General features: G+C 35.7%; 1 protein-coding gene across 10 annotated transcripts in view; it reads left to right on the top strand.

Moving 5' to 3' along the window:
- The window catches only part of CDH12 (cadherin 12), a 638,254-nt gene that overhangs the window by 414,427 nt on the left and 199,810 nt on the right, over positions 1-24,017 (top strand). For 2 of the 10 annotated variants that reach the window (XM_072924056.1, XM_072924055.1), the window contains one exon: positions 3,657-3,790. The exons of 7 other annotated variants lie outside the window; for them this stretch is intronic. The gene's annotated coding sequence lies outside the window, so the exon portion shown is untranslated. Of the gene's footprint in view, positions 1-3,652; positions 3,791-24,017 lie in introns of all 10 variants that reach the window. One more of the 10 variants, XM_002199048.7, reaches the window with a different exon arrangement.

The raw sequence follows: 24,017 nt of genomic DNA, 5'->3' as shown, positions 1-24,017 counted from the left end.
GCCGGCAGGAAAGCTGTGACTGTATTAGCACTTTTCTTACTGTTCCTCTATGGCCTTTTATTCTGTATTGAATTTACATTGATGAATGATAAGGTATTGAGCTGAAGTATCTTGTGTCTGTAAAACAAAGGTCTTTACAAGAATATTAAGACTCTTACACCAGTACAGCTTTCTGTATTTTTTTGGCATTCAGTCTATTCAAATGACCAAGTCTGGAAATACAGCTTTTTTAAATATGCTACTCATCTTTAAAAAAATCTTTTAGTGAAGCACAAATATCTGATGGCCTTTGACAGTAAAAATGCCATGGTTTATTCAATGATACTGTAAGGGTCTTCTAATTTTGATGCTAAATCATTAGCTGGACAGGGATTCTTTTCCCCATGACTAGTATCCTGTCTTCCCATGAGAAAATGTTTTTGCTTTACATAGAGGAACAATACTGAACAAAGAAATTATTATTGTGTAACCATTTTAGATTCTGTTATGATTTCAAAATACTCTCACGTGTACATATTAATTCTCTCCTATAATCATGGCTTGGGGCAGTGAATTCAAAAGATTAATTAGAGATCACATAGAATTTTATTTTATTTTTTTACGGCTTTAATATACTGCCCCCTTTCTGTAAGAATGATGTACTGAGAAGGGTGCCTAATTTTTTTATCTCTATAAGTAACTGTATAATTTCCTATTGAAAACGTATTACTTTTCTGATCTCCTTGTTCAGAAAAACCTCTGTCCTTTTATTGAGATGACTCATAGGAACTGAATTCAAAATTTTAAGTTGTATTTAGGATTGAGAATAGGACCCAAGGCACCAGACTTTGCTTCTGACACTTAGACTGTAGCAAGATTAATGAATGAGTCAAATTATTGTTTTCCTTTGTTAACACCAAATTTAAAATTCCAGTGTCTTACCTAATAGTTGAAGACTACAGTAAGTCCCAGTTGTTTCTGCACAAACTGAAATCATGTTGTCACTTCAGGTTTTTTTCCTTCATTCTTCAGTCCCTTTTCTGGATCTACTAGGTTTTTTGTTTTTCTTTTTTTTCCCCAGACCTTTACTTGTGGTCTGAAACAATTAAATTAATTCAGTTTTGTATGATGAACTTCTGATGAATGTTGACCTTTAAACCTTAAAAAGGCAATCAGAACATTGAATATAAGTGATTACCATTTAAATTATTAGAGCTTTTTTTTTTTTTGTATAAAACTATTGAAACATATTTGAAAAATAATAAATGGAAAAGAATTCCTATTATGGAGATCTCATAGGTTGGAGCAGTAGTTTAAGGGAAGTGTTTAAATTCTAGGGCTGGTGAGAGCTAAGATTCAGTTAAACAAAGCAGTATGAAACCTGAAATTGGAAGCTTACAGGAGTAGCAAGTAAATTCTCTTAATAAGGTCTTTTTCATATTTAATTTATTTAATTATATTTGAAATCATTAATAATATAACATGTGTCTGTGGATTACATGTTTCATGAGGGCTGCCATGTCAGAACAGATAAGAATGTAAGCATTGGGATGACTTCCACCTTTTCACTGGTGCAAATATACAGTTAAGGAGAACAGTCTCTTTTTCAGTGGGGGTTGTAACAGGAAATCACTTTAGTCCTGACACATATAGCCCTTTACTCAAGTATGTGTTTATGTTTCATATTAACGTGTGTAAAAGCCTTCTTATTTGATTAATTAGTAGATTAATTTTTACTTTGTTACCATTAGTCCCAGGCCAAGCATGAATCCCTGGATTATAGACATTCAATAAATTGCAAAAAAAAAGTAACCTACATTCTAAAAAGTTTGCTGTTTTAATATAAAATATTGCCAATTTTATAATCCAGATTTTGCGCATTGAGGCACTTTTCAAAGGAAAGAGAGTGACACTTCCAGAAGAGGATCCTGAAAATTATATTGCTAACACTGCTAGGGTAGAAAAGTTGATATGTTCCTACTGATCGTCTAGTGGAAATATGGGTCACTTACACTTATTTCCTGGTTCTCGGGCATTAAAGCTAGGGTGAAAAATCTTTTTTTTTCTGTCCAGCTAAGTAAATTGGAGATTCAGACTTCCATGGTTACTTCTTAGTGATCTAAATCACATGACACTCTTTTCTCTGTAATAATGAGCTTTCTGATATGAATGCCTTCATAAAGTAAACATATAATCCATTTTCTCTGCCACTTAACAACTTTTAAATTGCTTTCCTTACTGCTTTTCCTACTCAAACACAATTACACAAATTTACTTGAAAAATGCATGAGTAGACCCAAAGTAAATAAATTTGATTAAGAATTTCAGTATATGTTTATGATTAACTTTGTTTCAGCATTCATAGAGTAACTTATGGTAACTACGTATGAACTAGTATTGCTATTATAGGTTCCAAATCTTCATAATTATTACTATAAAAATATCAATTTTCCATTTTATATTGGTGATTCAGATCACCAACACTAAATATATTATTTTGTGAACAAAGTTATTCTTAGTCACAAGCTGGTATTTTCATAGATAAATTTGAATGGAAAATGGAATCAACTGCCTAGTGCCGTAATTATCATCCAAGAACAGGAAATTAGCAAATGAGAGCAGTCATAAAAGTTGCCACACTTTGACTTAACTCATTTGACCATGCAAGCCTGAATACTTGGTACACTGAAGTCTAGTTTCCATAATACTCTTGAACTAAAAACAAGTAATGAATACACGTCATTCTTCTTTCACTCTGCTTTTTTTTATCCTGATCTAAGTTTAAACTGTCATCTATAATAGATTTATTTGTATCAGTGCAAGTGAAAGGCAAATTAGATCCTTTAAATGCATTCCTTTTTGGTTTTTCCCCTCTGCTGTAAGAGAGGGAAGAACTTCCATTGGTGTATTGTTGTGGTTTTCCACTGATTTATCTCCATGTTGAGAAGTCCTTTCTGTACTAATTTGAAATTCTTTCTCCACATTTTATTTAAATTGCCATATACGCTTGTTAAATAATTCTAGTCCTTTTGGGTTTTGTTGTTCTTTTTCTTTCCATGGTGACTGATTGCCATCTGGGGGCTAACATGAGCCCACTATACTAATTTCACTTATTCTGCCCATTAAGTGTTATTGTCTCCGGGGTCAGAGACAAATGTATGGATCCACTTTATCTCTCAGCTTACAGAACATCTCATAGAGTGAGCCTTGTATTACGAAATGGCTACATCAGCCTCTAATTACTCAGCTCTACCCTGCGTTGAATGCTGGTGTACCTTGAGAAAGAGCACGCAAAAGCACAATTGTTTAAGTCCTCAGATGGTTAACATTGTGCATAACCTCCTCACAAATTACAGCCTCAGCTGCAGCACATCCATTAGTCTGGAAGAATGAAGATTCCCAAGCGGCCCTGGTGCCTTTCCCAATTCCCTTGCGACCCACCAATCCTCTCAACGCTTTCTCTGCGTGTGGGGAGTGTTCGGAGCTAATCAGGTCAATGATCATCTCACGGCTCAGGGGACGTGACAGGAGCCTATCACAGCACTTACAGGATCTTCCAGACCTGAGCACGCTTGCTGAGAATCTCCGCTTAAGAAACATTGCTTTGGTGCCTCTTCTCTCACTCCCTACGAGCCTCTGAGGATTTCAGCTGATCTCTCCCTCTCTCCTCTAGACAGTGAGGAGTTCACTGAAAAAAAGGCACAGCAGCATGCGGCTACCCGGAGGGTGTTGATTGAAACTTAGATTCTCCCCGATCGCTGCTGATTGGACTGGTGCTCCAGCATTACCAGAGAAAAGATTTCAATTAAAGGTAAGTGCTGCTTTATCTGGCTGCCTGCGTGGTGCCGAATTTCTGCATGGAAAGTTGGGACTGAGTGAAGTGCCAGCCTGCACTGCAGCAAGGGAGCCCCCGCCGCGGCGGGAGCGGGCTGGGGGCAGGACCCAGCGCCCCAGCCCGCAACACCTCGGGAGGGATTCCAGTTTTAACCAGCATCTAATGAATGGCTGCAGTTTTCTGTGATCCTGTGATTCTCTGAAACTTGCAAAAAAAAAAACCCCAAAAAAATCAAACCAACAAACAAAGAAGAAAAAAAAAATTTTGTTAGAAGCATGCAGGAGTGTGAGAACAGAGGAGGAAGAAAGGCAAGTGCGCTTTCCCTCCTTGTGTATGTATTTGAGGAAGCACAGCAGCTGGAAAGCAAAAGTACATTATGGTAAAACATAATCCTGAGTAAGGAGCATCATTCCCTCACCAGCAGGAACTCCTGGATGCAGGGTTTCGAGGTCCCATGGCATTTAAATGAGACAGTAAGTGATTCTTGAAATGTGAGTCAAGAATATGCATGCAGCTTTCCAGGCTACCTTCAGACTGAAGACTGTGACTGGCATGTGGAAGGAATGTTATGCTTGGAGACTGATAGGATTTGGATAGTTGCTTTCATAGGATTAGCAAATCTCCTGTTTGTGGGGGGGAAAGAGTGAGTAGGGGTGCTGTTTCAATACAAGTGGCCAGAAAATTAAATTGGTTGCTATGGGGTGACAGCAGTGTTTGACTGAGGAGAGAGAGGATGTATTTTTTTATGGGCTGATAGAAAGTGAGACATATCAAAAGATGTAGACTGATGCTTGAAGATCTTTATCTGTAAGGAAATAAGACAGTAAATGTGGGAGGCTGTCTTGAAAGATTAAATAAGTAATAGAAAAATGTCAGAGATTTTTACACAGCCTGCAGTTAACTAGCCTTGTACCCATAGTCTAGCCACACTGAAATTTCTAAAGTGAACTGACTTGGATAGTCATAGTGATGTCCATGCTTGATAGCTGTGCTATCAGGGGATGTAATTAAGAAGCTTGTAAAGGCCAAACTTTTTAATACTATAAGGGATGAAATTAGGATCTGTTCTAATGAAAAGGTCAGTTCTCTCTGTTGCCCTTAAAAGTTAACACATTTTGTTTAAAACCCTGTTATAATCAAAAGAAAGCAGTAAGGGAAAGTTAAGTGATTTCAAATCTTCATAGCTTTGACAGGTGTATAACTTCTAGGCAGTTTACAAAAGTGTGAATTTATTGCACTGCCTGTTTTCAGCCGATGCTGAGTCTATTGTTGTTAAATATCTATATTGTTGATTATCATTTATTGTTGGAAATACAATTCATAGCACTATATCCTGCATTAAAAACTCAGTTAATTGATATGGACATATACGTCTCAATCCTCTTCCCTGCTCCACTCCTCCTCTCCACATCACCACCCCACTACCTGCCCCCAACCTGTGCTCCCAAAAGAAAAGGGGGAAAAAAAAAAAAAAAGAAAATGAACAATGCCGGCAAATGTTGGTTACCTGCAGATAACTTACTCCATTAGCCTTTTCAGTGGAAAATACCAAATTGTCTTTCTTGCAGAAACATTAGCACAGGGGAAAATGACCTGAGGTTTTGGGGTGTGTGTGGGGGGGAATGTTTGAGGAATACTGACAGTTTTAACTATCTCTATATCTCCTTTTTGAAAATTATTTTGGAAAGTAGTACTTTTTATAGTGGTGACTCAATATGTCCACTGTTTTCTGGGAAAGAAAACTGGTTTTGGAAGTAGTTGGATGCACTGATCCTCATTTTGGTGTAGCATATGGCTCACTTCATTTGTCATGTTATATTTATTTGATGTTTACTAAATGCCTGGGTGCTTCCTCCACCCAGAGATGCAAGTCTTGACCAGCGTAGAAGTATTTCAATGCACATATAAGAATGCATTGTATATGTCTTCACTTTTTTTCTTTCACGACTAATCAATGTTTTTTCAGGATAGTATTCATTCATATACACCAGAGTATTCATTATTTTTAAAAAATCAAAATACAATAACTTAATGCACTTCAGGGGGAAAAAAATCAAGCCTGAAACAGTTGCAATTGGAGACATCCAGGTTACATACAAATAGCAGGAAGTTCTGTTCCAGTCTTTCACAAGGTCTGACTACAAACATTGTTTGACATGATGGCTTTGTTCTCCTTTTGTTTCACAAACCTGTTGGTGTAAGTAAAAAATAAATAAATCACACTTTCATGGCAATGTGTCTGTGCCTCTCTTACAAATACATCTCTTTATTAGTTTACAAGATCACGTGTTCCATCTGCTTGTGAGTGAAGAGCGCTTACTTTTCAGTGTGCCAGCCTCAGAGGTTTATGACATGACAGTTTACCTAACATAAGGAAATGCTTGCTTTTCTTATGTTTTGATAAAAGCAGACAATAATTCTACAATTAATTTCTGATCTTTTCTATTGGTGGGTTTTGAGCCTCTTCATACATAGTAATGATCCTGAAAGTGACCTCAGCAATATGGGACATAATATTCCTCTCATTAAACAAATAAACTGGGGCATCTGACTTACTGAAGCTTTTCAGTCTTGTTAAACACAGGCAGACAGATTACACAGGAAGGCAGTATAGCCTGGTTCTCACTATTGAAGTTGTTTTTTTTTTTTTACTCTAAGGCTGTATCAAATAATATTAAATATCTATTTATATGCAGAGTTCAGCTTTATTTCAGATATTTCAAGTTCTTTGAATGAGGTCGGTGATAATTTTTTTTGCCTCAAACTATGTCTCCTTATTACTGACAGCAGAGTACGATTACTATCTGGCCCAACTCCATTGAAAATTAGTGTTTGATACTAATGCTTTAATGTTTTATGAGCTTTTTAGGGAAATTCATTAAAATGAGGGTTGGAAATGAGTAAAGGAAAGGGAGTTCTATGAAAACTGACATGAAACCAACCAGAAACCAGTGAGGAACAGTCCCACTAAAACAGAGATAGTGACATGTGGAAGAGGAAACAGCTATTAGTGACTATAGTTCATAATCCAGATAATGTAAATGAAAGAGATATATTATTCTAAATTATATATAATTTCAAGAGTTTGGGGTGACAGTGAGTTAGAACGAACTTCAGGGATTAATGAGTTTCCACAATTTCCCTTTTTGAAGATATATGGGAAAATTGCTCTACCTGAAATGGAGACATTTTAACCCTGTGTTATTTACATGGCTTATGAAACTAACATCAGCTTTCCCAGCAAGACCATTGTGTCCCACCAGACTCTTGTTATCTCTCTTTCCTTTATTTTTTTCATAATCTATTTCCTGGACTCTCGTTCTTGCACCTCAGGGTAACACCTTCCTCTTTGTAAAGTCTCAATTTCTTCCTAATGATATATGTTTATCTTCATTCTTTTCCTCTTTACATTCCTTTGTTCTTTCCTTTTCTTCACCTACCATGATTCTCTTCCTTTCTTTTATGCTGCAGAGATATCACTCTTCACACTTGGCCCATCTGTGTAAATTTTTCATTTTTAATTGAAACAAAACCCCACTGAAGACACTGCAGTTCTCACAAGAATGGGACGCATGTGCTCCAACAACTCTACCATCTCTCAATCCTCTTTTTCTCTAGTTTTTAATTGTTTTTGATTGTACAATCTTTGTGTCAGGGACTGTATCTCACTGTACAGTAAGTAGCTAGAACAGTAATATATGGTTCTGCTTCCAGCTTTGGAGCCTATGAGTGTGTCTAGGCTGTAGAAATCTGCTCTTCACTGGTTCATAGAAACACTGCAAGGTTTAAGTAATTTGCCTCAGGATGACATTGTTTTTGCAGAATTATAAATTACAGTTAAAAATAAGCAGAGATTACAATGTATATATTATGCTTTTCAATGAATAAGCTTTGAGCATATTTTCAGTGGTTGCTATTTTCAAGCCACTGTGAAAGCTGCACCTCCTGAATGACTTCTCAGACTCTAATAAGTTGATATAGAGGCTAATCTAGTCTCTGCTACTACTTTTTCCTGGTTTCTCTTTTTATTGGGGCTTGTCATAGATTACATAGCATGTTAAAGAATGATTTTCAAGCACTATCTTCTTTTGTATTTACAGAACCTTTCACAAAGGCCCAGTTGTTTTGTAGAGGTGTAACTTACTGGCATATGTCACCAAATATTGTTCAGGTAATTATTTTGTAGCACAGCTTTGAGGATACAGTTCTCTTTTTGGGAGGGGCAAAGTTTCAATCTGCTTTCTTGTTGAACCTTCAAGCTCCAGGTAGAAAAATTCTACATCAAAATTAAATACAAACTAACCTCACTATATTGATTATTGGAATTTGTATTTAGCAGAGGTCAGGTTTTACAATCCTAATATTGCAATGGGTTGTTTAAAGATTCTCTTCTTCTCACCACCAGGAGAGAACTAAGAGAGTTCACATCATGCGACTTGATCAGATTACTTTAAGAGCAGCTGTGGTTCTGTTTCTGTAAACTGTATCACTTCAGGTTTGATGGTGAAGAGTCCTTCTGTAAATATCACACTCACTGATGTACACCAGACAGTTCAGGGCTGGAGTATCATCTTTCTGCTGCGTATGTCTCAGCTGTCAATATTTTTTAAGGCAATGACTGCATTGGTTGGGATATGTATGATGTAAGCTTTGTTTACTGACCTGTGTTGCAGCAGAGTAGGATTTGGGGTCTGTCAGTGCTGAAGTCCATCTCTGTACTGTTGTCCTGAATGGCCCAAACCTTCAACCACTGCTCAGATGCAAACCTTTATGGAGATATTCATAAGAAAAGTAGATGTCTGAGGTTAAAAATAAGAAAGTGTTGAAGCAAAATTTTTTCTACCACATAAGTTTAGTAGTTGTTTATTTAGGTACCAGAATTATGTGCTCTGTCAACTTTCGGAGTATAGTATATTTGGGACAACCTCCAAAACTGATGATGAATACTCAGTTAAATGACTTGGATGAATAGTTTTTGTATCCTCATTTAGGCAAGATTTATTATTCTTTTCATGCATGCATTTACTCACTGACTGCATTAATACTTTATCCAGCACACCAAGTACACTTACAAAATACCATAGCGGCTGACTTGATTAGTAAAATGCGTGAAACAATTTTTTCCCCCCAAAGGTAAATAGGTAAGCAAACCCATTCCTTTTTCAGAAAACAGACATGACTTCTGACATTTCTTGATCAGCAATGTACTCTTGCATTGATCCCATAATCCAGCTTTTTGAACTGGGTCATTTGACCTAGCATCTATAAGCATTAGGTAGGCTCCTGGCTGCTGTTCTCTGAAGGCTGCCAGCAGGTGCTAAGTGTAATTGTAAATGGAGACTCACATTTGCCAAACACTTGTTTGTGGCCTTTATTAATTTCAAAAAAATTTTGGTTTGTTTATGCAGTTCAGATACTATCCACAGGACTTGGTTTGAACTGGAGACCTAGATTCTGACTTCCTTTCCCTTTTCCTTGTTTGTTTTACAGTCCCCTTGGACCATTTATCTAGTTAGTTATATTGCAGTATTTCTTCTGTATATGGAGTTGAGGTGATAGTTTAAGCAGCTCTCTTAAAAGCCAGTATGAAGATCACAAAGTACATTTCTTAAGAACATCCTTGGCATTCTACCCTCAGGCATACTGTCTCTGTGTGTGTGTTACTTTCATATATCTGTTTTATACTAAGTTTAATGCATAATCTAAACAATAACAACAAAAAATACTCCATTCCACGGTTCATTTTTCCTATTTAAGAAAATGCTGACAATAAAAAAAATTGTTAAATGGAAAATTAAATTACAGATTTCTAAAAATACTTAAAGCATGAAGAAAAGTTAGAAACTAGTATTTCTTTACTAGATTTTCATTGGATTCAACAGTCTGAGCAGAATTTTACGCAGTACTTCTGCTAGGAATTTGATGATGAAGCCATTCTGCCAAATCTGAGTTCAATCAAATTCATTGCAACAAGCTTTCTATAAAAACTCTTCTAGTTCAAGCAATATTTCATTCATTAAACTGCCTTTCCATTTAGGAGCCTTGTATGTTTGCTTGTTAAGTGTCTTTCCAGTTCTCTCTTAAATATTAATAGTATTCATAGTATTTGTTGGCCATAATTTTAAATAAATAACTACATATCTTTAAAAAGTTTTATTTACTGTCACAATGAGCACTTTTTATTCCTTTACTACATAATAATAATAATTTTGGGCATAAGTAAGTGTAGATCTATCTCACTGTAACTCCAGACAGATGTTACAGAATTCCTGATTTACACTATTATTAGAAAAGAAGTAAAAAAGTAGTTCTGTGCTTTTCAGTAAAGGTCCTGACTGATGAGCAGACCTCTCAGTAGAGCTATGTTTCATATTTTGATAATTAAATAGCCTGCTGGTTTTTGTTTTGTTGTTTTTTTCTTTTTAAAATCTGACCTCTGAGACAGCAACACTCAGATTTTCTATAAACCAGAGCTTTTTGTAATTTGGCCCTTCCTCCTCTGAACTGCTACTTGAAGGAGAGTGTGTCAAAAAAAATAAAGTAAGAAAATGTGATATACCTGGCTTCTACTTGAATGAGTGCATGTCAGAATAAATATGAAGTGTGAGAGGTGGTGTTGAAAAGGTAAGTGCTGATAAGGAAAACAGTCAAATTAATTTACTAATTAGAATGCTTTTTAAAGAGCATCACTTACCTCTGATGTTTTTGTGATTCAGTGTAAAAATTGCTATCCCATTTTTTGGTCCTCACTGCATGTAAATCTAATAAAATTTTCAGACACTATCACTTTCTTCTGCATTTGTCCTCGTGTCTCCTCATTTCATCCCTATCTTCCTCTTTTTATTATTATTTGTAAATGTCCTTTGTTAATGCGCAGAATGTGTAAACGACTATTTCAGATGCATCAATGGACTTCAATCCCACTCTGCATTACCCATCAGATGCAGCACATAGCAATTACCTGTCATTCTTTCTCACCCTGAGAGCCAAAATTTATCTGTCAAGGGCATATGTGAGTTCCATCAGCCAAAGATGTGAGTAATCCTAGGCTAGGTAGAGAGGATGCTATGTATGGCAGAATGGAGTAGAGTCATCAGGGCAAGCAATTGGATGATTTTAATAGTTAAAGAGAAAAAAACTCAAACAAAACAACAACACCAAAAAAAACCTCAAAGAAAAAAGAAAATACAAAAAAAACCCCCAAAACAAAACAAAAGAACTAACCAGAAAAAAAAAAAAACTCACCACAAAAATACAACCCAAAAAAGACCCACAGGAAATATTAGAAAGTAGCCAATTTTTTTTTGTTTGTTTGTTTGTTTGTAGGATATTTTTGGTCTGCTAAAAGTATTTTTTCTCCAAGCCTGTTATTTAAACTGGGTGGGTTTCCTTCTATATTTGGTTTAGCTTTTTTTTTATTTTTCCTGGAACTGCCTGGAGCATTATCTTTCAACAAACAGTGGGCATTTTTTGCAAATGTTTTCTAAAGGTCACTCCTTTTTAATCAACTCACTTTTTCTGTAATAATTGTATGACATTTTTTGCCCTATTTGTGATCAAAGAGCATGAATACTTTGAATAGAAAACACACAATTACTGTCTTTCTAAATGTTGATGTTACGGTTCTGTGCAAGGCTGGAAGGGGGTTGCTGAACAACAAGAATTATCATTCACTTCTCATTACCTAGTGGCTATACAACCCTTTTTGTAGTACATGCCTAGGGATGCTAATTCAGGTAAAAATAGCAAGATGCTATGTTTAAATTTTTGTCTTGAGTGTAAGGTCTCACAACTATTTCTAAATATGTCTTCTGTCCAGTCAAGGCATGAACACAGTTCATGTTCACATACCTAGTGACAATGATGATTTTAACTAACAGGTGAGATTTAATAAGTCTAACTTGATTTAATCTCACTTATTTGATAAAGAGCAGCTGGAAATGGTTACCATGCACCCTACATCAGTTGTTTTCAATAGTGCAGGTTCTACCAGGCACAACACAAGTAGATCTACCTAAAAGGATTTGAATGATATGTTTAGGTTTAGGTGTATCAGGCATTTCTTTCTCTACCAGCTGTTCTTTAGGCTCTCTTTGGACAAATATCGTTGTAGAGACATTGTTTATTATCATTTTTAAGCATACTTTGGGATGTTTGGGATTATTCTTTGACTTTCTGCCTTTTTGTGCCTTTATATCTTGTGCAAAAATGATTAAGGAAGAAGAGGTCTTGTGCCATCTAAAATTTTAAAATATACAAGTACTGGAGGTTATATCTATATGTGTTGTGCGACTTACCTGCTCATTTTGTTTTCAGATTTTAATTTTGAAGAAAAATGGTCTGATATGACTGATTTCCACAGTTAAACTAGCCATTTTAGGAATCATTCTTCTGAAGTCTGTGATAGGCTATATGCGCCTCCCCAGTAAAAATAAACAACAGTATTTGTTTTGGAAAATGTCGCCTTCATACCTCTTTAGTGCTAAACTCCTCGGATATAAATTGTCTTTCTTACAAAGAAACAAAACTTGGGTCGAATGGGTTTAGTTTTCATGGGATATGTGGATATATTTTTTTAAAGTGCACTTCATAAAGCATAAATGTGAGGTTTTAAATAGCTTGTCAGGGAAAAGAAGTGATTTTTAATGCAGATCTATGAAATAGATGCTCTTTAGTAGTATCAATACCCCGGAAGGCAAACATTTGAAAAGGCAGAGAGCACCATAACACCAAGATAAATGTTGTGAGTAGGATGGAAAGCAAAATAAAAAAATAAGTAAATAGAGAAACATTTCTTGTAAAAAAAAAAGTATTAGTAATCAAAGTCATTGTTCTATTTTTTAGTTTATTTGCAAATCTCTAATAAGACATTGATGTTTTTTTAATATTAAAGGGTTTTTTCGCTTTAATTTCAAAATGTATATTTATTTTTTATTCTGAAAATAATTAGGAATACAAATGAAATACATAATATGTATTTTCTTTATTATGCAAAAATCTATTTCTCTGTTACTGAAGAAAAACACAGCCACAGAAATGAAAATTAATTCTAAGTAATCATTCCAAATACCACTTTATAATTCTTTCTGAGAGTATAATCCCATGTATGTTGGAATTTGATATTCTAAAATTGCAAAACTTCTGAAGCTCTCTGTGAAACCAACTGTTATCTGATAATCATTTGCAAGGGTTTTGTAATTGGATAATCTTATTCATCCCTCTTTGAGGCATTAAACTGTTTTATGGAAGGTATTGTGAAAGGAGCACTGCTCTGGTATTATAACCTAGCTTTAATTTCATTAAAAGGTTACCTATCATGTTTACCAACCCCACAAGTGAAAGAAATTTTAGAGTCTCCTCAGTACTTTGCCACATAGATAAAAACCTACAGAAGTATCTGGCAAACTTTAGTTTACAGAGCAGGCAAAATTCAGAGGAGTCAACATGGACGGAAAATGAATTTAACCTTTTATTATTTTATCCGGAGCTGGATCCAGCTATGGATGTGAAGTACACTGGATATGATTGATAGAACTAGAAAATTGAACTGAGCGGATAGGTTTGATAAGCATTCATGAGAGCTTTGAAGTTTCATGGAATGTCTAAACAGAGTCTTAGAGCAATTAAGTCTTGATTTCTACTGTACCCTTATGTCTGGGATTGAAGTGTCATTCAGCGGCTAGGATGTTGAGCAATAGACAAGATCCTGCTTCAGTCATGAAACCAAAGTGCCAAGTGGGGACAGTGTAGCACCTCTGACTGAGATTTGGTGAGAATGTGACTATTTATGTGATGCCATCGTGGGCTGCTGAGCTTTTTGTCTTGGACAAATTGAAGTTTATAAGTACTTGTGGAGGGTTGACCTTGGCTGGATTCCAAGTGCCCTCCAAATCACGCTATTACTCCCCAGCTGGACAGTGAAGGGAAAATAAGATAAAAAACAATTCGTAGGTTGAGATAAGGCAGTTTGCTAAAGCAAAAATGAAAGTTGGCATGTGCATGACAAAAGAAAAGGAAAATATTTATTCTCTACTTCCCTTCAGCAAGTGATGTTCAGGCCACTTTCAATGTAGCAGTTGCTCTGGAAAGCAAGCATTGTAAATAACAAACGCCTCCCCTTCCTCCTCCTTTCCTTAGCTTTTGTATCTGAGCAGATGTCATATGGTATGAAAAATCCCCTTGGTTATTGTGGGTCAGCAGGCCTGGTTGTGTGCCATCCCAGAATCTTGTCCACACCCAGCCCCTTGATGTGTGGGAATGCTGAGAGGCAGCAGTACACAAAACTCTGGTTGATTATCAACACCTTTCCAGATACCAATGCAGAATACAACACTGTAACAGCTGCTGTGGGAAAATGAACTCTGGCTCAGCTAGACTCAATACAGTACTGAAATTATTGTTCTCTGCCAAAATTCTTTTGCCTTTAAATAAAATGAAAAAAAAAAATAAAAGACAAACTTGGTTTGTCTCATTTTCCCCACACATATTGCGCAGAAACAGGTCTGTTCTCAGCTTTTGGAGACTTGCCCATCTGCCAAACGTAAAAGTAAAGAGACTGTTTCCTTTTTTCATTTATCCCAACCCAGCAAACCATGGGTAGTGAGTTAATATACTAACCACTGCCTTCTAGGAGTCATGTTTCCCTCCACAGGTCCTTAGCACTATTTTCCCTTTGCTATTCCTAAAGAAGTAAAGAGTCACTGTCTCAGGATCTAACTCATATTTTTCCAAGAGATTGACTTGTGATCACAGATTGCCATAATGACAGATACTAATCCCAGAGATCATAGGCATAAATAGGAGCATTCTTAGTTTGGATTGAGGTTGAGGCTATATATCTTCTTGAATATAGAAGCAGCATATTTATTTTCAATACCAGTGGTAGACAGTAATTACAGCCTTTGCTTGTTCTCCTGCCTCAGGGGAACTGAATTGCTGCTGCCTTAGGGGAGGCTGAGGTGCTACTGGCTGCTGCCATTTAACACTTAGGGTTCTTTGAAATGGTTTGTGAACTACTTCTCCTTCCTTTTTCTTGTTTCTTTGATTTTCCTGATGAATATGTTCCTGAAATGCCTTTTAAAGCAAGTTCAGATATCTGTGCAAATAATATCTTCTAAACACCTGGAGACCAGCAAACATAAATCATTACTTCAAGAGAGTCTGTCTTCAACAAATTCCCCCACCTCCCCATAACTAGATGCACTTGATTAAACAACAGTTAATATGTACTTACAAATTATGATTCTCATTAATGTTCCCATGTAGCTATATTGTTTCTTCTCTATTGTTCTCAGTCTTCCTAATGGCAAAGAATGAAAATTTAACTAGTGTTGGTTTTTACTATCCAGAACAAGAGAGTTCCTGTTGTGTGTATATGGCAGTAAATGTGTCTGAGAAAAGGAAGTGGCATTTCTGTAAGCATGCACATACACGAGCATCTTGGTTTTGTATATTACTTTCAGAGCATTGTTTAAAGTTAGTGCAATACCCACAGCATGAGATGTTGGCATATTCGTCCAGTCTTTACACATTTTGTATGCCCCCTCAAGATCTGGTTAGACATTACATGACGGTTTTCAATTTTTAATTGTTCATTTCCTGTTATTTCTTCTCTTTAAAATCAGATGATCCACTATTCTTTCCAAGTACTACTGTTGCCATTTTCCCAGGACAGGCAGACTTCCTTCCCTTTGCTTTTGCTTTGCTTAACTGTTACCCCTCAGCACCCACTTTAGAGCAGACACCAAGTCAAAGGAATAAAAGAGGATAAGCCAAATCAGCTCATCTTAATGATCTTCTATGTTAGACTCTTTATAGAAGAGTGTTCACATACTGTTCCTAAAAATCTTTGTTCATTCTTGTATATAGTTTCTCTTCCTGTGTGGCTGTTATAAAAGAAAATAAAATATATATGTACATATATATATATCTTTATGACATATATATTTACCCATATAATGGGTAAATAGAAAAAAGAACAGTCTAATTGCATACTATAATTCTTTTAAGTCAGGGTGAAATCAGCCCTTTAAAATGTCTTTAGTATTATTGGCAAAATAATATTTTATTGCTCTCTTTAGAATGTCAATGGATTTACAGGACCCAAAGAAATAAGAGGTTTGTAGAATGGTCCAGAAGAGAATGTAATGGTACAATAGAAGGATTAATTGTGAAAGTAATCATGTTAGTTTTCTAATTATTCAAATCTTAATTACAACTGTGTTGGCCCAATTAGTTCAAAACACAAGGCTAATGTTAGGGTTGGGTGGATACTCAGCATCTGTGCATAAGTAAGAGGCATCTGTTGCCAAGTGGTGGAGCAATAGAAAGTGTCAACTCACCAGCTGTGAAGTCAACAAAGCTCTTAAAAACTAAATTTGAGCCAACACGATGATTTAGCACCCTTGGGATCATGTAAAGCTTATCATACATGTATACTTCAGCTAGTTGTTGTCACCTAGTGGGACTGAAATTTCGAGCAACTATGCTTGTTTAAGTCTTTGTCTGCTTTTAAAATGCTCTGCCTGACAGGGATCTGCAATCTGACAGTGACATTTCTGCCTGACAGGACTGCAGTGGTGTTTTTTTATCTTGGTTGTTTTTTTTTTTTTTCCTTGAACCATCTAGAGAACAAAATATTCTTAAGGTGTTCAGAATATGCATTGCCTTAAGATTTTACAGCATTTTACATGTATTACATACAGATAAAAGGATAGAAAAAAAGTGAAATACTAAGAGGAATATCTTGTTTACAAGATAAGTGTTGTCTTTTCTTTCCTGGCACCAGTTTTGTAGGAAGATGTTAAATATCCATTGTACCTTTTACTTTGTTTATTGCTATCAATTTCAGAAAGACAGGATTTTTATGATTCTGGCTATTGATACTGATCTTAGTAATTTCTAGTATCACCTACAGAGACTAGGGATATTAATAGTGTTGCTAACTTTACAATGGTATGTTTAATATTTATGCATTATTAACATTTAATGGTAACATGTAAACTTTACTGAAAGATAATCAATTGGCAGCAAGAACAAGAGAAGAAGGTGAACATTAAAACCTAAGATGGAATTATATTGAACACTAATGCATTCACTTATGACCTAGTTCTGAATGTTATAGATCCTTTGTCAGTGACTTCATTTGCATTACTTTCAAGTTTTTATTTATTCACATATCACAAAGTACAGATGGAGGAGTGTTTAGATTCACTGTAGTCTGATAATGTTGTTAATTTACATGAAACGCATGGAGTTTTTTATTCTACTGCAATGCAATAGAAAATGAGCTCAACATTCAAGATTGCCTTCACAAGAATTTTCAATTACATTAAAATAAAATTAAATTGAATTATAGAGCATTTCAACCATTTTGGGTGCAGGTTTCTTTATTTGCAAATTGCGAGGAGAGAAAAGTTTTTATTTCCTTCCTGTTTGAGCCAATATCTCTTTTAAAGTATGGTTTGTTCTTTAATACAGAGACTTTTGCTTTAAAAAAAAAAAAAAAGCTTATGCCTGTATGGCAATGCTTGAGCTATTCTATTAAAGCAGCAATCTGTCTGGACCTCAAAAGCCAAGCAACTCAACCTGCTTGTATAAAAATATCTATAAATAAACACAACTACTTCTGAAGAGATGTAATGAAGTGTAAACTCTATTTGTTGTAAGCTGAGCACTTAGGTGAATTGGAAAGCATTTTTTAAACTCACAATTAATTTAGGTGTTTCAACACCTGCATAGTCACAAAACAAATTCAACAGTTCTTCACATTATACTGAAATTTGTGTATAATTGTCTGCGCAGTGATGTAATGAAACAGAAAGCAATACTATATTACATTTAGCTCAGGTTAGCTGATTAATTTTCCTTATGATTGTGAGACCATCAGAAGCTCTTGGAAGCTCTAATGCTGCCACCTTCACCAAGGAGTCACAAGTGCCATGTGTCTAACTGTAGTATTGCTGTAAACAGGAAGAAGGAACATAGTGAGACATGCAACAATAATTACATGTGCTCTAGTGCTTTGGATTTCAGCTTCCTTTTGCATTTGTGGCTATATTTCACCTGCAAATTGTTCTTTCCTCTTAAATCATATTGACAATGTGAATAGCATGTGTATACTTTAACTGAACAACTTACCAATTCAAGTGGGCTGCCTCAGCTGTAAGGCATGAACTCAGAAGTGATAAAGCATGGTACTGCTTCAGTAAAATGGAATAAGAAATCATTTTGACAGAGCTTAGATCTTGGTCTGGGCTGTTGAATGGGTTTGGTTGTGGGAATTATTATTCCCTCCCCCCATCTGCCCCTTTCCTTTCAAGGTCAATGATCCTTATTTTTTGTAGAGCACATTTTACATGACAGTACAGAATGAAATGCAGCCTGGCTGGGTTAGTGCTTTTGGGGTCAAAGTGGATTCCTGAATGCAAGGAAAGAGCACCTGAGAAGTAGTGTTCACAACCACCCCATGAAGACAAACTGTGACTGTACATCAGATGATCAGACTGCATGTTTTTACCAGGGGCATGTTATGAAGGATTTTGAGAATAAATATTTTAGCCTACGAGTAAAGGAAATACTCTTTTGTTTAACTCAACTGCATGGAACTAAAAGAGAGTGGAAGTGCTGTGATCATAGAATATTGTTTTTTTTTTTCTGAAAACCAATTCTTGTTTATTGGGTCTGGAGGCATCTTTAAAACAGCAAATTTAGGCAATAAAAATTAGATATAATAAGATTGGTTCATCTTTTTTGAAGCTCTCTTGTGTCCTGAAAGAAGCAAACCAATGCTCCTTTAATCACAGAGGGAGATAATTCTTCCTTTGCTGCTCATCCATTCTACATGTTAAAACAATGGTAAAACATCAGTCTCATGTAAATGAGACTAGAATAACTTTATCTAACCCTCTACCCAGTACAAGTTTTTGTGATGTACACATAAATACCACATTTGTGGGTAAAAATTGTAGCAAGTTAGAGCTTGTCTCAAAATCAAACTCCTATATTCAATGGATATCAACTCTTAAATGTTCTGTTGTGATAAAGTACTGAATTTTACCTAAAACTAATGAGGTACAATAGAGTAGATAGAGCATTTAGTCTGACAGAATAATTTCAGTAAGATGGTATTTCTTTAAATAATTTCTGCTAAAGCCAAAGGATCCCTCTCCTGTAATTCTATTCTATTATATTCAAAGTGTCATTTTTTGTAAGGCTTTCTTTGTGAAGACCATTTGGGTTACATTAGTAGTTGCAGTTTGAAAATGCACCTTGAAACTTCATGCAGCATACAAACTCTTATCAATATATCATGTGTCAAACATACCAACTAAAGCAAGTAACTTCAGTGAGGTTATTCCATAATGTTTAAGTTTCCATAAGAACAGCTAATGTCAATAGCTGTCTGGTAGAATCACATCAGCATTTTCTGCTGCTTCAAATTGAATTGTTATGGTAAGGTAAGTGAAAGAAATTATAAAATGTCATGTGCTTGGGTGTCTAGACATCCTGTTTAAAAGCATCACTAAAAGCTCTTCACACTGAGGTCAATGACATGTGCTGGGATGATTTCTTAAATAAGTTTCATAAAGTGTACTAACTTTAGAGTAGCTATTTAATTTGAAATTATACCATAAAAAAAGATTATCAGATTTTGATTCAGTGAAACTTTTGTTATATAGATTTCAGTGATATTGGATGAAGATCTGATACTCTCACTTTCAAAAAAGAGAGTAAAACCAAGGAGAAGCCATCTTTGTAGTATATTATGACAACTTCTCACTCTTTACTATCAGTGTCACAGTCACTTCTGTGAAACAAAAAATCATAGAAACCAGCTATGAATTCTTGGAAATTTAAAGGTATTAGGAGGCTGTGTGCTTTCTTTGTTTATGACTATTGTCTTGTATTCTTTTCCAACTGAGTTTTTCCACTAAAAATCTTGAGACTTGAGCATACTAGAACAGAAAGTGTATGGTGATGAAGACAGCTTGAAGCTTTTAGTGTAGAAGATCATTTTCCTGGGGAGAAAAAGAATATTCTGACCATGGCAGAGACATATGCTTCTGTTTTAATTGATGTAGACTATATTAAGTCAATTATCTTCAACTTCTACAGTGTGCGATTACTAAGAAGAAACTGGTTTTATAATGTCCTGTGATAAAGTTCAGAAGCTGTTTAATTCTCATGTAATCTGAATTAAAATAAAGTGGTCAGAAAACAGAGTAGAAGTGAGGTGATGATTTACCCATTAGGCAAGGATGACGACAATGTATGTCGCCCTGTATGCCATGCCCCAGCAAAGATACTCTTTGTACTATTGCTTTACTGAGCTGAGTTTTTTTTTCTTCAGACTCCTTCAGGACAGGAATAAGTCAGATATGAGATAGCATTAATCCATTTTTACAGAGGAAGAAAATTACAGTGCTTATTCTCTCTGAGACTCATTATATTTCAGAAGACATGTGGAACCAGGCGCTATTCTTTCCTGTACAAAAATCAAGATTTGAATATGGTATGAAGGACATTGATCTTTTTTTTTATACATTATGTCAAGACTCTCCATCCTCTCTGTACTACTATAGCTGCACTAAGTTTAATAACTTGATTTGAATTCCTTATATGTGAAGCTGTTACTGCACGAGATCTTTCTGAACCTTTTAAGGACTTTTATAAATATAACATACTGGACATAAAACTGTTTGTTCCATAGTTCCTATAAACATTATTTTTTTTGCAATTTAGTGTGAATAAATAGTTTATTGATAGTGCAAATCAAGTGGTTTATATAATGCTTGTGGTAATCATTGGCCATAACTTTCTCTGTGTTGTTATTAATACAATTCTTATCATTTATAGTATCTCTTCAATTTCTAGCTTTGCTACCTATTTGCTTAGAGTAACTTCAGAATAAGTTCCAGAGAATTCCTACTGCTAGTTTTAACTTCCCCGTGCTCATAAGGATTCTGTTTGAATTGTAAACTGGACATAAGAACTATATCATCAGCTGGATTTTTTTTCTATGTATTTAAGACTAATTCAAGTCCCAGTGATGTGAACCTGAGTTTTCTTGTTGACTTCCCAGTGAGGTGGATTAAGCTGTAAGGCAGTGCTTCTTACTCTGGTTCTCTAATGCCTAGTGCAGTAACTAGGAAAAACTAAAGCAAATCTCAGTTATTAACCATACTCAACCAACTCAATGAGTATTAACCATATTCAACTCAGCACCAGAGTTGGAGTAACTGCAAGTGTATCACTCAAGAGGGAAGAGATAGTAATTGCAGCTCATGGTTCCCCCTTTCATAACAAAAAAGAAATAAATTCCTAAATTATTAAAATTGTCAAATAAGATAGAATTATTAATCTTCTATTTTTATATGAAGTTCTAGAAAGAAAATTAGTGGTCACCATAATAGAGACATTGAAATAATCAAAGTACAAACCCATACTCCTTTATACTACTTCAAATCCTTTCCTTAATTTTGGACCCTCTATTTGAGTTCCCATAATGTTCCCTTACTTTGATGTGGCAGCAACTTGCTGTTATCCTGATAATTCCTGTCAGTAATTATGTTCTTTTTTTCTTGATGCAAAATTTATCATTAAATTACTTTGTATGTCACTTCCATGCACACAGCTTAAACTTTGTGTTGCAGGTAGCCAGGAAGTGATTCCCACTTAACCACAAGAGCAGAGTTGAAAAGAAAAAAAAAAAAAAAAAAAAAAAAATTAGAAGACTGTGGCATTATGTTTGTTGTCAGTTTTAGTAGTAAACAAATGTGAATTTACTTAGTGCATTTAACTTGAAAAATTCAAATTTAAAATTGACACCATAGTTCCCCATTCCTTAAGGAATATAAAATAGTGGACTCTATGAAGTGACAGGCACTATCTGCCTATCAGACAATAGCAATGAAGTTTCAATGATCTTTGTGTACTTAAAAGGGATATATTTGAAGAGCAGTCTGATAACAGAATTCACTCCTTATGTTACACTTTAATTTGCAAGGTCATTGCCAAAAGAGAACACAGAAATCTGAAGCCTATCCTATGAAAGGGATGATGATCTAATTCAGGTTTGGAAAGGCAAACAAAGCAGTTATATAAGCTGGTGCCTTAATACCTCTAACTTTACTCAAGGCATCTGCTGTAGTCCCATGTCTTCTTCAAGAAGCATACAAAGGAAATAAAAAATCATTATTTTTCTTTTATTCACCAGTTAAGTGCTATGCTAAGGCGAATGCATTGTTTTCCTACATAATCTCAAGGGAGCAGACAGAAGATCCGATCTACATCCCAAATTTTGATTGGAGAATTCTAGGTTCTCATAAGGAAAACATTAAGAGACAAAATTAAGTCTCAGTCTTTCTGTAACATGTTGTACAAGTTGCCTGTATAGTTTTGGAATACTTCATCTGGAAGAGACTAGAAAGAAAAAGATGATTCCTGTGTGAAAAATGCTATATAATTTCTTCCAACTACCTTCTGGAATTGAAAATTCAGGAACTTAAAGGTTTCCAGAGCTTAATGGGAAGTTTCTCTCAAAGGTATCTCAAAATGGGAGAGGCAGGACAACAGAGATTTACAGAGATGATGTGCTGCTATGGAAAGTATGGACTACACTCATCACCTTGCCTAAAGATAGAGTTGAGCATTTGGAGTCTAAGAAGGGTGTCTGAGACAAACTTCAAATACAACCCAAATTTTTAGGTTGGCCAAGTGTTCCACAATCTTCTGTTTGACTTTTCCAATTCCTGAATTTTGAAGATTTTTTTGGGATAGAAGTGTAGCTGCAAAGAAGAGCTAGCCAAGAACATATCCATGTCTTTCCAAAGCACGACAAAATGCATGAGCTTGTAAGAAGGGGAACATTTGCATATGTACCTCAAATAAGAGGTTTTTTTAAAAAATTTGATGTGTGTAAGGAAATTCACAAAATACTGGGCTTTTTGAAATAAGTAAACACATTTAACCAAGAAAAAGTTTCTTGAAATTACATTTGGTTTCATGAACATTTGAATATCTGTGAGTTGCTGGTAATTCATCAACTCTGTAACACAATTTTAAAATAATGATTGTCAAAGGTATTATGTCCAAACACATGTGACACGCATATGTCTCTTGACATATGTCAAGAGACAAAACATATTCAAGTAGACAAAATATTAAGTGAAAATAGTCTTTAAAAAACTAACAATTACTTAATTTCAGTTTGTCTGAAATATATTGCCTGAGTTTATTTTTGTATTTAATTTGCATTTCAGGCTTTTAAAGACATTATTCTGTCATGGTGAGAGCTGTAGATTTAAGACTACTAAAGATACTTTTTTCCAAAACTGTGCAAATAAGTAGCATGATATCCATTGTCTGGTAGGCATCAAAAAATTATGCAAGTAGAAATGATAGAATCATTTAGGTTGGAAAAGACTATTAAGATCATCAAGTCCAACCAGAAAACTTACCCTGCCGCTAAATCATGGACCAAAGTGCTACAGCTACATGCATCACCACCAGTCATGGTGACTCCATAATTTTCCCAGGTAGACTGTTCCAGTGCTCAACAGCACTTTCCATGAAGAAATTTTTTTCCTAATATCTAAACAAACCTTCTTCTGATGCAACTTGAAGTAATTTCCTCTTTCCCTACCACTTGTTACCTGGAAGAAGTGACCAGCTCTCATCTCACAACAACCCCCTTCAGGTAGTTGAAAGGAGTAGTAAGTTGTCCTCAAAGCCTCCTTTTCCGCAGGGTAAACAACCCCCTCTCCCTCAGCCACTCCTCACAGGTTTATGTTCCAGGCCCTTTCCCAGCTCCGTTGCCTTTCTCTGGAGGGTGAGTGTCCCAGAACAGAACAGAGGATTTGAGGTGTGGTTTTGCCTTGCTGAGTAAAAGGGAACAATCGCTGTCCTGTCCTGCTGGCCACACCATTGCTGATACAGGCCAGGATGCCATTGGCCTTCTTGGCCGCCTGGGCACACACTGGCTCGTATTCACCTGGTGGTCAGCCAGCACTCCCCGGTACTTTCCTGCTGGGCAGGTTTCCAGCCACTCTGCACCCAGCCTGTAGTGCTGCAGAAAGTTGTTGTGACCCAAATGCAGGACCCTGCACTTGGCCTTATTGTGCCTCATACAAGTGGCCTTGTCCTATTGATCCAGCCTGTCCAGATCCCTCTGCAGAGCCCTCCAGCAGATCAACACTGCTTC

This window comes from Taeniopygia guttata, chromosome 2 (genome assembly GCF_048771995.1).
Source record: "Taeniopygia guttata chromosome 2, bTaeGut7.mat, whole genome shotgun sequence".
Lineage (NCBI taxonomy): Eukaryota > Metazoa > Chordata > Aves > Passeriformes > Estrildidae > Taeniopygia > Taeniopygia guttata.
Note: the sequence above shows the minus strand (reverse complement) of the source record. Positions and strands in the feature narration are given on the sequence as shown.